The sequence below is a fragment of the Drosophila albomicans genome, chromosome 2L, assembly GCF_009650485.2.
Source record: "Drosophila albomicans strain 15112-1751.03 chromosome 2L, ASM965048v2, whole genome shotgun sequence".
NCBI classification, from domain to species: Eukaryota; Metazoa; Arthropoda; class Insecta; order Diptera; family Drosophilidae; genus Drosophila; species Drosophila albomicans.
In genome coordinates this window covers 24,307,814-24,329,840 of record NC_047628.2, presented here as the reverse complement: position 1 = coordinate 24,329,840, position 22,027 = coordinate 24,307,814, and the positions used below count along the sequence as shown (strand labels likewise).

Genomic DNA, 22,027 nt, shown 5'->3' with positions numbered 1-22,027 from the left:
AATAATTTAAGTCGTACACATTCTTATTTTGGGAAAAGAATCTAATAAGTAACAAATTCATCTAAACAAATAAATATAAAAATAATTGAATGGAATTGGACGATATATGAAACGAAATGAATTTTCATTAGTTTGCAATTAATATTTGCTTTTTTAAAGCTGAAGGCCTTCGCTGCCATTGCTTTACCAGTATTAATTTTAATTAGAACTAACCTTTTAGATAAATAAATTTGCTTTTTTGCAGCAAACCAAAATAAGCCTTTCTTTAATTTTTATTATTGAATTGCATTGCTTTGGAAACCATGTGTTTATTGGACTATTCAACTACTAAATCACACAAAAAATCATAAAAAAAATGCATATAAAATAAGAGGAAATAATTAAAATATATTCGAGAATCACTCTAAATGATCTAAACAATCAGATTTGATATAATATTTTTTGGTCTTATAATAAGATTTTCAGTCCTAAAACTATAAGATTTGTATTTCTTATTAATAAGGACGTGAAATCTTGACGTATTTTCTAACATTAAGAATTTTATTTTCTTGACACACTTTTTAGACCAAAATTCTTAGCACTTAAACCGAAATCCTGATTTTAAAATCTTTTTTTTGCGGTGTAAGCGCAAGAGTATCCAAGCTTCTAAGTACCCTTAATTTATCAGCTATCAGTTTGTATCTTTCGAATATTCCTCGCCAGTAGCAGTTTTCAATTTCATTGATGCGTGTGTCCTTGCAATCGTGTGTGTGTGTGTGAATGTTTCTGTATGAGTAAGTTGTCTCTGTGCATGTGTGTGTGCAGGGTTTGGGGGATATCCTGCCACAATGTTGTCTCTAAGTTTGCCTGCTCGGTCCTTTGCCTGTGGCACATAATGAAATTGTTTTGCCTTTTGCCAAATGTACACACAAGCACACGCACACACACATACACACTCATGTATTCATGCCACTGTGTGTGTGTATTTATTTGAATTTCATTTTGTGGCTGACATTTACTTGTAGCAAACGTTTTGCTTTCTACGTCGCCATCTTCAAGTTGTTCTTCCCCTCTATTCTGCCTATTTTCTTGTCTCTTCTCTCCCCCTCTCCCCCTCCCGCTCTAGCCTGCTAACAGTTATATTTATTTGGTTCGGCCCCTCAGTCAATTGTCGTATTTTAACGCGTTCTGAGCAAACTTTGCATTTCAAATTTTTGCCCAGCTTAAAATGACGTGCGAAATTTGCCACCGCCTTTTGCCTTTGAAGTGCTAAAAATTAACGTCCACTGCTTTTTGGGTAATTTCTCTATACCCTGTAAAACAATGGGCAATGGGCGGGTTGGGTATAATAACAGTTGAGTTATGTAAGCCAAATAAACAAAAAGAGGCGGCTGCTTACTTTATTTACGATGCGGTCAAAAGCGAAACAGTTGTTTATGATCTTTTCTTACTCTGTATTTAACTAAATTACAGTAGACTATACTTTTAAATCTGCTTTCCTTTTTTAAAAACTGTATTGTTATTGTTAAACAGTCATTTTCATTTCTATTCCCTTCCCAATTTGAACTAAAGTTTGTTACTTTTTAGCAATATTATTATTATTTTCTTTTTCTGTAGAACTTAATAAAATCGAAGAGTTTAATACTATCATTTTATTTAATTTACTCATCACTTTTATATATTTTTACAAGGTATTTCTTGCGTCAATTAATTCACTTCGTTGGCTCTTTTTGGGGCGTTGTTTTTGGCACTTTTAAATTGCTGCCTCGTTTGGCCATTTGCATGGCACCAAAAAAAAACACGACGCAGAAAAAAATTAAACCATTTGAAATGAGAGAAAATGAATTGTGTTCTTGCAAAACGTTTTTATGGCCAAAAGTATTTCCGGGTGCCAAATAAAGAAAAGCGTCCACAAGTTAGAACAAGTGAGAAAGCTATGGTTGAGTGTGCTCGACTGTAAGATACTCGCTACACATTTTGAATAAAAACAAAATATTGTATTACGGTATAAAATATATCAAATACATATACCGCAAAAATACTAAAATATACTGAATGGCTATATCGTCTCAACTGTAGACGCTGGTCAAGAATATATATACTTGACGGCATCGGAGATGCCTTCTTCTGCATGTTACTAAGTTATAAAACCCATTTATCTATTGGAAGCGGGTATAAAAACTACTCGATTATAGCAAATGTTGTTGCGGGGTTCTGCAGGAAAGAATTGCAATGATTAAAAGATTTTTTCGTGGAGTTACGAGTTGATGAAATTTTTACGATTTTCGCGTGATTTTTACTTACTACGATTGTTCCGTGATTGTCAAGCGATTAATCCGCGAGTCTCTCGCGATTGTTGCGCTATTCTTGCTTTTACTACTAATTTATTATACTACCTGCTCCCCATGAATAACTGTATTTTTATACCCGCTACCCATAGGGTAGAAGGGTATTATAACTTTGTGCCGGCAGGAAATGTATGTAACAGGTAGAAGGAGGCATCTCCGACCCTATAAAATATATATATTCTTGATCAGCGACAACAGCCGAGACGATCTAGCCATGTCCGTCTGTCCGTCTGTGTGTCTGTCCGTCTGTCCGTATGAAACACTGGATCTCAGAGGCTAAAAGAGATAGAGCTATAATTTTTTTTCGACAGCATTTGTTATGTTTGCAGATCAAGTTTGTTTCAAATTTTTGCCACGCCCACTTCCGCCCCCGCAAATAAAAAAAAATCGAATAACAAGCGTAATTTTTAAGCTAGAGTTACGGAACATACTATAATTACTATAGTATTTATGATTCCTGAAAATTTGGTTGCGATCAGATAAGTGGAAGTTATTAAGGAAATACTTTTGTATGGGCAAAAACGCCTACTTACTAGGGGTCTGAGTTGCTTTGGCCGACAATCTGGCACTTTGTGCCGTCTATGGTATATTTTGAATGGTGTACTATATCGATATTCCAAATATACCACTTGGTATATTTTTAGTATTTTTGCAGTATATTCGGTATATTTTGAAAATGATACCGCAATATTTTGCCTATAATAAAACTGGGTAGCGGGTATCTCACAGTCGAGCACACTCGACTGTAGCTTTCTTACTTGTTTAATATTTTACCAAGCCAACAGATAGTGACTATTAGACTGGCTGTAGACAAAGTCACTTGCGCCAAAAGTTTTAATTTCGCCCCATGAAATCCAAACTGTCGGACTCCCGCTCTTAAGATCCACATGCAAGAGCACACGTTTTGAGAAATAGACAAATAGTAAGCCATATTTATTTCTAGATTAATCTACCTGCTGCTCTACTATGTTCGCCTGGTATTTCAGTTGCTCCAAGGGACATTGTATAGATTGTGGTCAAATTCCATGAGTGATATGTTAGAATGAGTTTCACTCTCCAGTTTCCCTGAAAAGCAAAAGGCGCAAATGCGCACTTTTTTCCCACGGAAAAATATCCAAAATTATTTACAAAGGATCCTCTACTACTTTGTCGAGTTTTCCAAGGATAGTTCTAATCTGTAAAGGACGAATATCCTGCACACATTCAAGTAACAAAGACTTTCTTGTTTACAAAAAATTAAGTCAAAAAATGTGTAGAGCGAAATATGCTGATTAGAAAGATCACACAATACACTATGGAAGAAAACTTGTATTCTCAGATGTTCTTCTCATGTGTGTAGAGTTAATCCACCTGCTACTTTATTATGTTCGCCTGGAATTTATAGTGAAGAAGTCTTCAAGAATTTATCGGAATGAATTCTTGTTAATTTTAAGATCTTTATCTGCTTTATTTGCAAGTTGAATTCAGTTTATTGGCAACGTTATACTCGTTTAACATATGTTGAATGCTATTCTCTTGGTCCTCTTCAGGTTATCAAAACGCTGCTCGATGACTATGTTATATACATGGTACTCTGTATATTTGTGTGTGTGTCTATTCCCTTGCCCCTCTGTGATTTATGCAGAGAGTCATGACTTTATCAGCGTTGCATTTACATAACAATGTTTATTCTATGCTTCTGCTGTTGTCGAGGCCTGTGACTGGTAATTTATTGATAAGAGAGAGCCACGTGTCTATCTTCCTCTCTCACACGCTCTCTCGTTCTCTGTCTCGCACTCATTTGGGTGCTGGGTGCACAGTCAATATGTTTGCGATTAAGGCGCTTGGACATGGAGAAAAATAGGCATTTTCATGGCCCAATGATGCCAAAATAATGCGGCCATGATATACCCCGAAAGTGTGGCAAACCAGAAAAAAAAGAAGCCCGATGATGATGTTTGTTGATGACGCTGGCTGCTGCTGCTGATGATGATGGTGGAGATGATGATGATTTGTTGCGTCGTCGTCGTCGTCTCTCGAGAAGCTGGCTTTAATTTATGGGGCAGCGTGACAGGCTCGTTAACATTTTGGGCTCGTATTTATGACCCTCTCAAGCGTTGTCAATAAACTTCAGCAGGTGTAATAGCGACCTCTAAGTGATTTTCCATGTCACCAGCAACAACAACAAAAATGGGAGATTCTAAAAAAACAGGGACTGTAATTAGGTAGTGTTCTCCGATAATTGGACGCTGTCTTAACCCGATAACCTTTTTATTGAAACGCAATCGATAAACCACGAGCAGCAAGTAATTCAATTGCAAACATGAAAATTTTTCACTTTGGCTCGACCGCAAAATAAAAAGCGCGTCAAGTGGCCAAAATAAATTGAGTGCAAAGAGCGAATGCAACAACACTTGGGACAAGTCCCCAAGGACAAATTTATGATAGCCTTCAGCTTTGGGTCTCTTTTTTTTGGGGGAGTCGACATTTTGTTTTTATTGGACTTTTTCTCGTCCTGTCCCGACTCGCTTCACCGATCAATTAATTTAAGCGCTTTTGTTAGGCAAAAAACGAAGAAGACAGCAAGAGAGAGAGTGAGAGTGAGAGAGAGAAGAAAAGGTTATCCAGCTGCTACTGGGGCAGTGGGTCAAAGGGCAGCCAGGCTGTGGTCACGGGCACAAATGTTTTATTTGCCCAAGTTTGCTTGGGTGAGAGTGAAGGTGCTTTCTCCTCTTTCTCCTCATCTCAACGCTGTTGCTGTTGTGTTTCTCTTGTCATTTGCATGCATCGCAAAAGTTTCGTGCTTTCAATTTATGAAAGTGGAAATGGGCAATTATTGTAATTGAAATTGTCAGAAGATGACATCACTTTGCATTTCAGATAACTGAAGTCTTAATAATTGATAGGCATTGTTAAGCAATTACTTTTTGTAGTCAAGCAATATCATTTAATTGGCAGTATAAATTTATTAGACAACACTTTGCTTAACTTATTTATACACAACTTTGCAATTTAAGCTTACATTCTACATTCTTACATTCATTATTTATATTAATATATACATTTTAAACTAATCAGTTTAGTTTAAGTTAAAGTGTAAATACTTCTATTCAGTTGCTTTATTATAATATATTTTTAACCAATTAAAAAACAATATATTATTTAGTTCGAGACTTAACTAATAACTCGACTATTTATTTTACAGTTTTTGTTACATAAATTCATTTACATTTCATTCATTTTTCCTAACACCTAATAAATCAATTTTATTTTTTTTTTGGAATTTAACTTAAGTATTAGTTTGAGTGTTAAATAGTATAGTTTTTGTTACATAAATAAAAAAGTTTCTTGTTACTTTTTAGGTTTGTGTTTTTTAACACTAAAGTGATAAATATATTCTATTTTTAGTAGTTAAACTTAAGTGTTAGTTTGAGGTGTGTTTTAGTAATGTTTAAGTTACATAAATTGTTTCTTGTTTCTTGTTATATTTTATGTATTTTCCAACAATATGTTGATCAGATACATTAATTTTATTTATAGTTTGTAGTTGAACATAAGTATTGTTGAATAAATGCGTTCCTTGTTACTTAATGTTATGTTTTTTCTAACATTAAACATATAATTCAATTTTATTTTAAGCTTGTAGTTAACTTAAGTAAAATAAAATTAAAGTTACATCAATTAATAAGTTTTTTGTTTATGATTTTCCCAACATTAAACATAATCAACTTTTTTAGTTTGTAGTTAACCTTAAGTATTATATTTGGAAGTAAGTTTCCTGTTACTTTTTATGTTTCATTTTTTTTAGCATTAATGAAATTCGTTTAACGAAAAGATAACTTGAGCTAAAGTATCAAAAAAGCGAGTAAAAACAAGATTATTCGCTAAGCAAAGTAATTAAAAATCTATGAAACTAAATAACAATAGTTTTCAGTGATAATTGAACTTTAGTTTCGATCTCAAATACAGCAAAAAGTTGTATGATAATCATTATTTCTCCCTTTCATTGCTTCGCTTTCTCTGCATTAAAAATGTAATCCGTGCAGATTTAACACAATTTATATTTGCAGCTCTAAAAGCTGAATCAGTGAAGTAATTTCATAATCAGAGCAACAATAAAGAGAGCGACATTAATTAGGCATAACTTTTTGGTCAACAAACAAGAAGCGGATAACAAGTCGAACATCTTGTTAAAGACAATTGGGTCACGCACTAAAAACTTTATAAAGCACTTAAAAAAAAACGCCAAGTCGCAGTGTCATCATAATGATCTAAAGTTGGCAAACAAGTTGGCAAAACAATTTTGATGAGTCATTGATTTGATTTTCCATTTAACGGTCAATGAACTCGATGAGTTTATTATGGTCGCTGTCAACTTGTTGTTTGTTGAAATTCCTTGCAACAATTGGGTCTCATTAGATATCCATCGATACTTTGACTAATCGCACATTTATTTAAATTGCCAACTCAACAACAGGACATTGGCCTGCGATCTCCATCTTCATCTCCATCTCTGCCATCTGTTGCCCCATTAATGTTGCATGCAACACTCCTCTCGTTGACTCCTCTTCTCCTCCTCCTTCTCCACGCAGTCTGTGACTTTGTGATTTATGATTGTGGATTGCTTTTTGGAAGGGCTATCAAATGCCCGGCTATCATTTGTCGTTGTCTCCATTCTCTGAACTCAAGCATGACCAAGTCGAGGGTCCACATCCGCGTCCGAATTGGAGCTTTAGCCATCAACATCAACATCAACATCCATCCAACCTCGCCATTGTCCGTAGTCCGGCTGGATGTAAAAGTTTTGTGATGTCCTTGCCTGTTGTCAGGCTGCCAACTGCCAAAACAAATGCAATAAACTTTTAATGAGAATTTATGCTTTTTATTTTATCAACTTGTTTTTATGAATTATCGATGTACTTTTAGTGGTTTTTGTGCTGCTCTCTCATTTAAATAATAAGCTTCTGTAATTTGCTTTACGTACTCCATATTGCCATGGAAATTATCTGAATCAAATTAGCGAATTTATCGTAATTCGTTGTTGCTTTTGATTTGCCACTGAGTAAAGGTTAATTTGCTTGCAAAAGGTCGAAAGTGGCAGAAATGGAAATGAAATATATATTCAATAATAGTTTGTTAAAGTAGATTATTATTTATTTGTATATAATATAATATAATCTGGATTAAGTAGATTACATTTTGTAAATTTTTATTTTCTGCACAGAGGTAACACAATTTAGATGAAAAGCTGTTTACAGATTTTTAGGTTTTAAAAAGAATATCTTGAATTAGGATTTTTAAGAATATAGTAAATTTGAAATCTAGATTTTTATGCTAAATATGCATTTTAAGATGAAAAACTTCTTAATGTAGGATTAAAATCTTGTTTCAAGAAAGTTTTATTTTAGATTGAAAAGAAGATTGCAACTCTTAATTTAAAAACTTCTTAATCTTTGAACATAAATCTTCAAACACGATTTTTTGGCTGCTAAAATGTTTAAACAAGATTTGGATATTAAAAAATCTACTTTTAAGATCAAAAAGATTTGAAATTTAAGAATTTTGTTTATTTTCTTTTTGTAAAAAAAATATACATTATAAAGTTATTTTTAATCATTTTATTCCATAAAGTATTACAATTTTGTTTCTTCGTACAATCAAAATTGTAGTGTGTAAAAAATGAGCTTGCTTTGAGTTCCTTTTGCATTCATTTTAAAATGAGTGAAAACGCAATTAAATGTCACGTTTGAAAAAAACATGTAAAAAAATTACATTTAAAATCTCTTGCCACAAACTTTGCAGAATCAATTACATTGGGATATCAGATTTTTCCATTATGAAAGCATAAATCCGTTTGCCTTTTTGACCTGTGCTGATATTTTTTTTTTTTTGCTGTTGTGATATTTTTAATTTGCGGAGCGCTGCGCAGATTTTTCACAATTTTTTGTAAATCCAATTATTCGTTATATAAAAAGTCCATTAGTGGCTTTTAGTGTTGACCATATTTCAGCAGTGGCATTTAAAATTGAATTAAAAGGCAAGCGTTATGTGGTCAAATTGTTGTTGTTGTTGTTGTTGTGTGGCTTTATGCTTTCGTTAGGTGGCAAAGTCAGCCAAAGGCATTGAATTGAATTAGCTTTACACTAATTGGCCAGGCTAATTTGCAGCATAACAAATAACCACAATAGGGGAGAACCCGAGAGGACCACAACAACAGCAACAACAACAGCAACGATGGCAAACTATGCACAACGAAATAAAGTTGGCTAATAGCACATTAAGCGTGTGCAGATAGCGAGCGAGTGAGTGAAAGCGAGCAAGAGAGAGAGAGAGAGAGGGAAAGGGCGAAGGGTCTTATCCAATATGCTTTTATGGCTGAAAGGAACGCATTGTGAAGGTCACATATGTGGAGCAGAGAGTTGCTTTAATGTTTTTTGTGTATTTATTTAATACAATTAACTAAACATTTAGCTCACATTGAGTTCAATTAACCAAGCAGTTGCTGGTTGTTGTAAACTGATTGTTTCGCATGCCAACTCAAATTTGTATAGCATACTTATGCGGGCTAAGCATAATTTAATTGTCTGCCAATCGAAACGAGAGCAACAACAACAGCAACAACAACGACTTCCTTGGGCAATTATCACTTGCTCTCGTGCCGAAGCATAATGAAGTTTTTGGGGGGGAAAGATTTCAGGCGCTTAATTAGCCACACGTCGATGCGAGACTTGCTTCCAGAGCTTCAACTTGCCCTAATTGAAATTATGTGTGTGCTTTCGTGCGTGTGTCTGTATGTGTGTGTGTGTGTGTGCGTGTTGGCAACTTGCTGATAGCATTAATATTGCGCCACATGCACAGACACGCCCGTTTAGAGTTCTCCTTCCGCACTCCCTTGAGCCCGAGCTCTCCATCATCTCCCATTCTCTCTCTCTCTTCTCTTCATCACTCTTCTGCGTGCTTTGCTTCAGCTTTTCTCTCCCTCTCTAACTGCTAACCATTCACTTGGAATATTCATGTGCGGCGGTCAACGGCTTTATTGAATTTACTGCCAGAGACAGAGCGAGAGAGAGAGAGAGAGACAAAAAGAGTGCTGCAGCTGTTGCCTTGACTATGTTGTGTGCCTAGCCAGCGCTTTTTGTATTATACGCTATCAATATGACCATGTGTGTGTGTGTGTAGCTGTGTGTGTGTAGGCATGTGCGTGTGAATTGTGATAAGGCGTAAAAAAGTTTCAGTGCCTAAAACAAAAAGCAGCTTAAAGCATTTTAGTTAGTTACCATTGTTGCTCTTACGGCTGTTACAACAGCAACTATTGCTTTTCTTTCTACTTCTGCTACTTCCACGGACTGGCTAAATGAATTGCCAAAGAGCTTAACTCGCTGAAAAGAACAACTAAGCACACACCCTACAAAGAGCATTCAGAGTACAGCAAACTTATTAAACTAAAGGCTATTGAAAACAAGTAGGAAAGCTACAATCGAGTTTACTTAATTGCATTAAAACAAAGCACTGCCTTATTATTTTTAAAATATACCAAACTAATATACAAAATTATACCAAAGTCTATATTTGGTATTTTAATACAATACTACATTCAAAATATACCAAAGAGTAGATAGAGTAGAGAACAATATATCAGACTGCCAGTCAAAGCAAATAGATAGATGACGTAGTATGTATTTCTTCCCATACCAATTCCCAATATATCAAATAAATATACCGAAAAAATACTGTATACAATATAATATATATTCAAAATATATTATAGAGTACAAAATATACCAGATTGTCAGACAAAGCCATCGAGACCCATACAAAAGAATTTCTTAATAACTTCCAAAATATTTAACTACAAAATATACTGAATCAAAGCTAAAAAATACTAAATTATACCCAATCCTATATTTGATATATTGATATATCACTACATTTAAAATTATGGTATATTCTAAATGTAATATTGTATACATATACCAATGTACAAAATATACTAGTTTGTCAGCGAATGCAACTAAGACCAATACAACATAATTTCTTAAATAACTTTCGAAATTTTTAACTATAAAATATACTGAATCAAAATTTAAAAAAAATACTAAAATATACCCAATCCTATTTTTGGTATATTGATATGTCACTACATTCAGAATTATGGTATATTCTAAGACCACAACAAAAGAATTTCTTAAATAACTTTTGCAAATTTTAACAAATCGCAACCAAACTTTCAGATATCATAGTGTAGTACCAAAAGAGTAATATTTTAAAATAAAACAAAAATTGTTGGAAATATAAAAGTAAATCCAATCCAAGTATAAAGTATTAAGGCTGTTTTATATATTTCACAAAAAATACTGTTGCAGATTAATACCAAATTAATTATGTTTAAGTCACTTTATAAACTTGTAATTCAGTATTGATAGCAAACACGCTGCAACTCTTTTAATAAAGACACATAATTAGTACCGCTAAGCTAGTCGATTATTCCTCGTTTGCAGTCAGGTGTTGGGAGTATGCACAAAAGTTTCGCATTCAGTTTAATTTATGTGCATTTGGGCAACTGAACATTGGAGGCAGCTGCTCGACCAAAACCTTTTCCAGCCGCTGCTCCAACTTTTAATGACAACTAAAACATGAAGTGGAGAAAGAACAATGTAAAATAGAAAAAGTGAAAACTTTCGCCAGCACGCAAAATAAAAAAGGGAGTTTAAGTTCCGAACTTGCAAAAACGATGCCGACAACAAATTTTCCTAGCAAGTGCATTAAGTAAAGTGGCCACAGAATTAATTATGTTAATTGCAAATGGCGAAAGTGTTTCTTTTTCACTTTTAAGATGCATATTAATTAATTGACTGGAACAGAAAGAACAGAAAACAGAGAGAGAGAGAGAGCAAGAAAGAGAAAGAGACCTTGCAACAAGTAGCAAGCCAGTTCATTGCCACCGTAAAAGGATACCTTTTTGTTTTTTGTAGCTGTGTGTCCTTTTTATTGTTTGTGCTCTTGTCTACGATGAATTCTGTGTTTTTTGTCCGCCCCTGAACGCTGTTTTGTGGCCATATGCTCCAAATCAAAATACTCAAGTGTCTCGTTTAAGGTGCAAAATAATTGGCAATTGCGCAGTTTACAGCAACAATAACAAGCTGGCTTTTCAAATTGAATTTTAAACATCCAGAACGCTGTCTCGCTGCCTCGCTGTCTAAAAGGTGTTTAAATTTTATGTGCATTCTCTCTTTTAAGCATTTTTGTTGCCACTTTTATGGCCATCATCTGTGTGTGTGTGTGTGTGTGTGTTGGTGTGTGGGTGCCCACAGGTGGTTTATGTAGCACGTTTCGCCTCGGCTGCCTGAAGAGGTCAATTTATGGTCACGTACTCGGTACACACAGCCCACGACTGAGAGTTGAATGACACGTTGAGTGGCCAAAGCTTCTCTCTGGACACAACGATTTTTCGATGAGTTTTGCATACGAGTTGCGGCATTAAAATAGATCATAAATTTCATGTGTGCTAAGCTTAGAATTTATTAAAGAAACACCCGCGGCAAGAAATTTAACAATGAATTTGTTATGTTTTTGTGCATTAAAATCATTTAAGAGCTTTCTTCACTTACGATTTTGCCAAAGCTTTTGTCATTTTACGTGATTCGTTGTGTTGTGGTTCGTGTCTTGGCTAAGCGAAAAAGCTTTTACTTTACGTAAATATCGTAACGTTAGCTAGGTTGAGTGAATTCGCTGCCCACGTTGCGTATGAGTAATTTTGGCGGAATGTAAGCAGAGTAAATTACAATTTACGATTATAGATAAATCTGTTGACTAAACGATAAAAATCCCAACGAATTCTAAGCGCACGTTGTCATATGTTAATATTATAAATGATACATTTGTGACTTTGATCTTGATAGTGTAATTAACGCGGTCAAATTGAAGAATTATTCAGGGAAAAATATTACGAAAACAATTCAATTTACAGAGTTTGTAAGAAAAAGAAAATTTCTTGGAAAATAAATCATTTGAATAAAAAAATGCATAAAACAGTTTAGTTTATTTCATTTGAAAAAAAAACCTATTTTGCTCTTGCCAAGCCTCCTCATTAGTTACTAATATTTATTATAATTATTATTCATTTTCGCGAGACTTTGTTTAACCAATAAGTAAGCACACGTTTCTCTCATTCCTATTTCATTTATACGTAACTATTTCTAAGCACATGACAAGCCTCCACATAAGAAAAAAAAACTAGTAAAATGTGACTTGTATTTAATATAAAGAAATATATTCTCTTGTGACTTTTATACTCGTAATATATTCAAAGCGCTTTTCCCCTTCTTCTTATATAAATATTTACCAACAAGCGACATTCTATTGCTGCATATATTAGAGAGACTCGCATAATTTATTCAACTAATAACTGTAAGAATTCTTGCTCAATTCCTCGATTGCCAGTTGACAAGCCTCCTTTTGGCATACAGAACAGAACGACGTTGAACAATTTGTCGCCAAGTTATTTTAATGAACAATTTTATTTAGTTGTCAACATTTTTGTTAACCTTTTACGGCAAATACGAATCGAGTCGTGCTTTGACATCAAATTTCCGTCATTTATTGCTCAATTAAATTGCAGCTTCGATTTTTGCAGTTTGCATTTCCAATTTGCATCTGTCAAGAAGCCGGGGTTCAATCTGTTTAAGTTAGTCAGCGACAATCGGTCGGTCATTCGCAGCCAATACATATATTGGCTATATAGTATAGATATCTAGTAGTAGTTGAGAGTCGCACTTGTAACGCAGCACTCTTTATGTTTTATGCGGTTCTCGAGTGCGATTCGCGACTCGCGACCCTGACGTCAAGTTGTCGCTGTTGTTCCCGTTGTTGTTGTTGTCGTTGCTTATTTCTCTATACTTGCACTTGTGGTCTACGAGTGGGTATATACTATAATACTTGTATTACTTTAAACAATATACTGTAAAGTTGTCTACTTACTTACTCACGTAATTCTGATCGTGAATTTATCTCAAGTCGTTTTGAAAGCTAACACAAATTAAGTTAAGTAGTAGAGTAACATAATAATGTTCTTTTTAACAATTCAATTCTTTAGTAGTTAAAAATGGTTATTTTTCTAATTGAGAGTAAAGCAGTCTCTTATTCTTATGCGGGATAAAAAGAAGAAAAGTGTTTTACAGCTATAATTCTTCATTGTTTTACCATCACCAAAAATCTTTTTCAAAAATAAAAATTTTAAATTTCTCGATGCATTTTAATTGAGATCAAATTTAATTTATTTTGATCTGTAGTTTGTTTAACAGTTAATAACGTTTTTCTTTGAAATATATACTAGATTAGAGTTGTACTATATAATAAGGTTATTATTATTTTATAAAAATATTTTTTTTAAAAATATTAAGAGGCAACTTAAATAGGCGAAATATTTAAGTGATTTTAATATTTCATGGAATATTAAGTTTCATTTGCTAAATAGTAAAATTATTTTCGATTGAAAATAATTATAATAATAATGATTTTCATATGAAGTAGAATTTTAATTTTAATTTTACTTTTTATCGGAACATTTATCAAGCTTCATTTGCAACCTAAATAGTAAAATTATATTCGATGCTGATATTTTTGTATAATATAATAAGGTGTTTATAGTTTTATATTTCCATTTCGATTGTAGAATTGACTTACAGAAAATCTTTATTTTCGATAATAATAATTAATAAGGTAATTATTATGAAATAATGAGGAGTTAATTTACAGAAAATGTCATTAGAATTATAATGTTTAGACTTAAAATTGTAATAATTTTCATTTATGGTCAAGCAGAGCTTTTCGTCCGATATTTTCGATATAATAATAAAGTAATTATTTCGATTTTTCTATTTTAATGCAGAATTGACTTACAGAAAATCTCATTATAATTATATTATTCTGGGACTGGGTAGCTTAAAAATTAAATGATTTTCATTTATAGTCTTCAAAATTGAATGATTTTCATTTATAGTCGAGCAGAGCTTTTCACCCGATATTTTCGAGTCGTGCTTTCATTAATTTTAAGTATTTATTTTGTAGTCGTTTAAATTGTGCTTTAGTGTTTCTTTCGCTCTCCTCTCGCAGCCTCCTTCAAGCCATTCTCCTCTCCCCTCTTTACCCCTCTCTTCCCCTCACTTCATCTGCAGGTTGTCCACTTTGTTTCTCGTGTTTTTGTCGTGTCTCGCCCGGTGTGCATTCGATTAACACCTCGTTTCAGTTGCTTTTTGCTACCGTAGTTGTATTTGTTGTTTTTGTTGTTGTTGTTTTTGCTGTTCTTGTTGTTGTTGCCGCTTCTCCCATCCAGCTGATGATTTGCGTCGCATTCTACAGAGAGTTTTGCATTACAAATGTCCCGTTGCCGTTGCTTTTGTTTCCATTGTTGTTGTTGTTGTTGTTGTGCGTTGATTATCTTGGCATTAATTTGTGCGATTGTTTTTTGTGTTTTTAGTGTGTGTTTTTTGTTTGTATTTTTTTGTCTGTTTCTGTTTCTGTTTCAGTTTCAGTTTGCTGCTCAGTTTGTGTTGTCATTGTGACTTGGGCAATTGTCGGCACTGTTGATATAACACTTAGATACCAGGCGCTATTACAATGCATTTGTACGGATCGCTAAAAAACGTGACCGTTGTTAGCTGTGATTTGTCTTCCCTTTTCTTTTTTTGTTATTTCTATTCTTTTTGCTTTTTTGTTCATTTTGCGGTAAATACATAGAAATCCCTTTTTTGTTGCAAATGCAAATGCAAATGCAGTGCACTTATTAAGTCAGCTTTGTTTACATTGCGTTTTCAAAACAATGCTTAAAAAATAAATTTGTCCAAATTAAAATTGGAATTTCAGATATTTTGCATGCTGTTGAATGTTTGCCAGATTATATTTCGAGTGTCATTATATTTTGTTTAATTTTTATACTAATTTTAAAGCTAGAGTCGTATTTTCGTATATACAATAATAACTACAGCAATTGTGATTCCTGAAAATTTGGTTGCAATCAGATAAAAATTGTGGAAGTTATTAAAGAAATACTTTTTATCGCCTACTTAAAAATTATCTCAGTTGCTTTGGCTGAAAATCTGGTATATTGTGCCGACTATGGTATATTTTGAATGTGATACTATATCGACATACCAAATATACCATTCGGTATATTTTTAATACTTTTGTAGTATATTCGGTATAATTTGAAAATAATACCGCAATATTTTGCTCTTATTTAAAATGGGTAGCGAGTATCTCACAGTCGAGCACACTCAACAGTAGCTTTCTATCTTGTTTTAAATTCAATTGTTTTCTCCCTTTTCACGTCATCGATATCCCATACGCTATCGATCTATCGTCAATAGTATAACGATATGTTATCGACATTTTCACATATTCAAATCGAAATATTTTACACTACGCATTAAGAAGTCAATAAATAAAAAAGAAAATTTAAAATGATTGAGGAATTAAAAAAGTCGTATGAGAAATAAATGTTGAAAATTATTGATGACTTAAAATTAACTCAAGCATCTCGATTTTATTTTACTTAACTGTAATATTAGTTATTTATTATTTTATATTCATATTTATTTATTTGTTTAATTCATAGTGTATAAAAGATAGTTGAATACTTCATATTTTAATATTATTTAGTTATTATTTAATTGGAATATTTATTTATTTATTAAATAGATAATGTATAATATTATATATCTCTGAAGCACATATACATCAAGTATATAAATATAAAAGTGAATAAATATTAAAGCAAGTTGTTAAGGAATTGCATAGTTTTGTTAATATCAAGTAAAATTTATAAAAAGAAATTTCAAATAGTTAAAAAAATAACAGACTTTCCAAAGAAATTAAACTTTCTATATTCTAATAAATATTAGAATCTCTTTGTAATGTACTAAATTATTAAATTCTTGCTCGCTAACTATTCTTAGCATTAGCTGAAATTATAGTGAACCCTGTGACAACTGCTGCATATAAAAGTTCATTGAGCAAAATCAATTGAATTTGTTTGAGGGGGGATTCCCCGCCATGCCCCTTTTCACATTTGCTCATGCACATTCTTATTCTCAGTGCATTCAAATGCTAAAGAGCGCCGGCAAACAATTTGCTACCAAAAACCTAATTGAATCAAATATGAGCGCCAATCAAGAGCAAAAGATTTTCCCACACACACACACACACACACACACAGTTGCAGCTAAAAATTGGCTCACGTTGCCTTTCAATGTGTGCTTTCATTTTAATGGACCAGAGTCACAATGATGTCGACGTCGATGTCGATGATGTGAATGGATGGGAACGAAGAACGAGAAGCTGGCTTTGAAATGGGGGAAATGTTAACATGACGGCAGCATCAGCTGCTGTTGCTGTTGCTGCAATTGCAAAACAATTTGTAATGCAATTTCGTATAACGAGAAATATATTGAAAAGAACCAACTACTCGTATATAAAAATAGTAACAAGTAAAAATAGAAATTATTTAATACTGAGCAAATATCATTATTAATTGTCGCCTTGTTTATTTGTTTAACTTAGTTTCATGGAAACATTCGAGAAGTTAAAGAACAAAAAAACAAACTTTCCCATACTTAACACAATTGGGTTTTTATGCCATTGTCTAGTTGCCTCAAGAATGAGAAGATCTGTTCTTTTGTTTTGTCTGGCTTCGTGTCTGCTGATACTAAATCAGACACAAATACAGTTTGTATGTACTTAAACTCGTCGAATGTCGTCAGTCGTCTGTCGTCTGTCACTATGTAGTATGTAGAACGGTCAATAGTCTCTATGAGTCTATAATTTTTTGTTGTCGCTGCTGCTGCTGCCGCACATGTGTTGCCTCAACCATGCCCCACTAGCAACAACCCAGCAACCTAGCAACCTGGCAACCGTAATTCGCTTGTTGTCTGAACTGTCTGCTCACCTCAACAGCGGCTATATTCAAATTGTAGTTCAGTTGGTAAATCCAAGCTGAAATGTTAACTTGCTGTTAATAACAGCGTGACAAAATGTTAATGAGTTCGATATGTACAGTAACAGCTGTTAATAAATGTTCGTAATATATAACAATATTGCAATTGTAGTTCAGTTGGTAAATGCTAGCTAAACTGTTAACATGCTGTTATCATTTTCGATATTTACAGTAACAGCTGTTAAACAGTAACAGCTGTTAATAACCAATTTAAGTTATTTTAAATGTTTCTCTTTATTATTCTTAATCACTCTAGTTTTTCTCATCCAATTTATCAACTTGAAAAACTGTTAAATATTTTTAAATCTATAAAACCAGATTTATGATATATTTTATTAACTTTTAATAGCCTCATTTTAACTGAAAACTTATTAAAGATATTTTATTCACTTTAAAATGTATTTCAAAATAGAAATTTGTTGAAATAATTCCTTAGAATGTTATAAATGTTCGAAATATATCACAATATTCAAATTGTAGTTTAGTTGATGAATGCTGTTAAATGTTAGCTTGCTGTTAACCGCTTAACGAAATGTTATTTCATTAACAGCTGTTAATAATAAAATTATGTTATTTTAATGGATTCTCTAACTAAACTGTAAACTTACTGTTAATAACAGCCTATCCTAATGTTATTTGATATGTAATAGCTGTTAATAACAAATTTATTTCATTTTAAACGTTTCTCTTTAATATTTTAACTTTTGTAGTTTTTCTCACCCACTTTACCAGCTTGACAAAAAAGGGTTACAAAATTTTAAATCTATAAGAACAGCTGTTGTATATATGTTTTTCACTAAAATTACCATTATTCATAAAAAAATATAGAATTTGAATATGAACTTAATTTAAAAATTCGAAAAATTTGAAATGAAATTTAAAAAAGGAATTTGTGAGAATAATGGAATGATAAAATGTACAACAATTAAAGACTATTATTTTATTATATTTATAGGATAGAATATTATTGAGTTCGCCTCTCTTAAACATTTGTTATTTCGTTAAAAACATATTTACCACCTTCTCCTATCCTCAACTGTTTTTATAATGAATTAAACCGTTTCATTATAAACTCATCAGTATAATGTAAACAAATTTCATTGAAAACTTTAAAATATTGACTGTGATAAACAACAGCTCTGCAGGGCGTCAAAGTTTCGTTATGGTTTTCGGCTCTTAACTAGATATATTTTGTGTGTTATTTGTTTATTTTTTTGGCAATTTAAAGAGTACAAATAAAACGAAAGTTTCGGTTGTTATTATGTGTCAGCCTTAGAGTGTTGGACTTGGGCCATTGTTGGCAGCCAATTGGCAATTGAGTGTGACTAATACTCGATAGTCGATGCTGTGAAGCTGTTAATTGTTTGAATCAATCGGGTTGCCGATGTCGAGGTGACCACAAGCAGATACTAGAGTCAAGAACTATATAGTACACATAACATATATGTATGTATCTGCTTGAATAGATGCCATGAATGCCCTCACAAAATATTGCCCCATTGCCAAACAGACAACGTGCAACACGAGCCGCGATTGTTTATTTTCCGATTTTTCCGATGGTTCATGGCATTTTACAACCGCAAAGTTTTACTTTTGTCGGTCGGAACAGATCTTTCGACATTTGCCCACTGCAATTTTCATTTGCAATCTTTTCGTTTTATGGCCCAAAAACTGTTTTGCAAGCAAAGCAAATGAAAAATTACAACCAAAAAAAGTTCAAAACAAAAAGAAAAACCGCAACGATAACCGAATACACTCACACATTCCACAAAATGTGTTGCAATGATCAAAAGCTTTATTCCAGGAAATACTGAAAACTGAAATATTTTGATCAATTCGTGTAATTTTAATTGCCGTTTGTCTAAGAAATTCTATTATATTTCGTTGTAATTTTTGATATTGCATTTTACATGTGTGTAATTTCTGGAAATACTCAGTTTTATTTTTGGTTTTATTGTTTGCATGACTAAAATCGCAACTTTTATTACATTTCTTTGAATGTGAATTTTTACGGAAATAATTCGAAAAATACTGCACAAAATATGTTATTCCCATTATTAAAATTTAAGTACTCATTTAGAATAGAATGTACATTTTTTAGTTACTATTTATATGTTTATTTTTGGTATTTCAAATTCCTACTGAATACTTTAATATAACAAAGAGTATTTGAGGACTTTATGGCACACGTGTCAATTAAATATTTAATAGCGAAGAAATTAATGTTGTGTGAACTATATTTCGTTTGGTTGAGAATGAGAAAAACTTAAGCGAAATTCCTAGCCCACGATAAATTGGAATAAAACTGCAGACGCAGCATTCGTTTGTTTTCATTCCGCAGTTGTTGCTCTTCCAATGGCATTGGATTCCAGTTGTGGAAGCGAACTTGCCAGCAGATAAGCTGTAATATTGTACGTATGTAATTGATGCTAGCAGCTGCTGTAAGTAGGGAGAGGGCGGGAGGCAAGGGCACGAAGGCGAGAATTAGTCTTAGTTAGCACCTAGATTGCGACTGGGCCAAGTGTGAAGGCAAACAGGCCCAACTACAACAACAATTACAACTACAACTACAGCTGCAAGATGCAGCATGTTTACAAGCGATTGAAAATTGGCCAATGTTGGAATTACGCTTCCCTAAATGTGGACTTTGAACTCGTTGGGTGCCAAAAAGACGGCACACAAATCCACCAACAAGCGAAGTGAGGTGAAGAAAGAACATACACAAACAACAACAAAACAACAACAGCATTACAAGATTTGAGCAAAGCTGGAAGCACACACACACACACACACATATACACAAAGAAGTGCTCTCTCAAACTTTGGCTCTCTCTCTCTCTCCTGCACTTGCTTGGCCTGTCTGACTTGGACTCTCACTCTGGGTACTGAGCAGCGACGCCGCTGCCGCTGCTGACGTTAACGGCGGCAGTGGGAGAAGCGCGAGCCAGCCGATGATCGTTTGGAGCTATTATACATAGCGTACATTTGGCTGATCAGTTTACGCTCAGAGCTCGTCGCGTATAGTTCGTTTAGTCCGGTGCGCTGCACTTCGCTCGCTCGTCTTTGCCGAAAGTACAACGAAAGCAAACGTCGCCAACGAGCTGGAACACGATAATGATGCTGATAATGACGTCGACGACGATGATCTGATCCGGCGGCTGATCGTGTCTCGTGTTAACTGCGGCAAAGTCAGCAAAGGCAAAAGCAAAAAGCAACAAAACACAACGAAACAAAACGTAAAAAAAAGAAAAATAAACCAACAACCACAAAAAGAAATTCAAATTGTGAAACAAACTTTTTGTGCTGGGGGTAAAACCGAGCAAAAGGTAATCCCAAAGAAACAAAAAGTAAAAGAGCAAAGTGCAAAGAAGAAGAAGAAGCAGCAGCAGCAGCAACAACGCGGCTACAGAATTTACCAATTGCAAAGCTTTAGCTGTTTATTGCTTGCGTGTGTGCGTGTGTGTAATATATCTGTGTCTGTGTGTGTGTGTGTTTAGTGGCTCGTGTTTTAACTTAAATATTTCCGCTATAAATGTTGTACAAGTTTAAAAGAAGAAGCTTCAGTTTGTGATGAATGCTTTCAAAATTTCCACTAATATAAATTGTGCCTAAAAAAGCAGAGCCAAAATAAAAATACAAGAGAGAGAGAGAGAAAGAGAAGCAGCAAACTCTTGGCGTGATTAATATTAATAATTTTCTAAGAGCAACAATACGCAAAATAAAAAAGAAATTGTTGTTGCCATCTCTCGGTTGTTTCAAGCACGCTATAATTTATTATACAGCGACAGTTTTTTATACCCAAAAAAAAAGTATACGAAATATACAACAAAAAAGTAATAAGAAGGCAACGCACAAAACAAAACGAAACGAAAGTCGCGACGGCAAAAAAAAATATATATAAAGAAGGAGAAACATTCGTATTAATCCGAGTCACTTGGGTACTCGTTATTCGTCTTCTTATATATATTATATATCTGAGTGCTTAAATGTGATTTCGATAAGAGTAGAAAATCATAATTGAAATTAAAGCCCTAATATTATAATTAATTCGTTTTCATGTGTTATCGATTCATTTTTTGATTGTGCAGTTTTGTCAAGAATTCTTCAACATTTTTATAATATACAATTCGTAAGTATTTGAAATTTCTTGTTGTTGTTCTATCAAGATCTTTTGGTATTTCCTGGGAATTATCAACTGAATCATTTTGGCTGTTACTATGCCAACATTATTCATACATTATGCATATAAAAAATTGGTAAAGAAGTTTGTTGAGTTTTTGGCAAATATAATAGATTTCTACATATTGTTTTTAATAATTAGTTCTATTAATTATTGTTAATTTCGTCGTCATCTTTTGTATGCTAATCGGATTATATGATATTTCAATATATCTTTTATTTTGTTTCTGCTGAAATTTATAATATATGCTCATGTTAATCTGTCATTTTGTTTAAATTTATGTTTCGACGATTCTTTTAAAGTCGAATATAATACATATAGATCTTCTTTTATTTTGTATATCTCTTTCTTAATTAATATTGTCATAATTCTTTTTTCACATCTGTTTTGTGGTTCGTCTTGGCTTTGATTTTATATATATGTTTTTTATACGTTTGATTCAGGTCTTTCAAGTGAAATTCTGTCTTTCTTTCCTTTTGGATTTTGTTTACATTTGAGCGCTTTGCTCTGCTCCAATTTCATTGTGAAGCATTTTGTGTATTTCGAGTGGTC

The 22,027-nt window shown here is 33.2% G+C and overlaps 1 protein-coding gene across 5 annotated transcripts in view; it reads left to right on the top strand.

Annotated features, from left to right (window-relative positions):
- The window catches only part of LOC117565525 (dual 3',5'-cyclic-AMP and -GMP phosphodiesterase 11), a 150,803-nt gene that overhangs the window by 74,772 nt on the left and 54,004 nt on the right, over window positions 1-22,027 (top strand). Inside the window, exons 1-2 of one of the 5 annotated variants that reach the window (XM_052002684.1) lie at window positions 20,279-20,621; window positions 21,384-21,424. The exons of 1 other annotated variant lie outside the window; for it this stretch is intronic. The gene's annotated coding sequence lies outside the window, so the exon portion shown is untranslated. Of the gene's footprint in view, window positions 1-12,261; window positions 12,267-19,690; window positions 19,707-20,278; window positions 21,425-22,027 lie in introns of those variants that run through there. 3 more of the 5 variants (XM_052002685.1, XM_034244669.2, XM_034244666.2) reach the window with 3 other exon arrangements.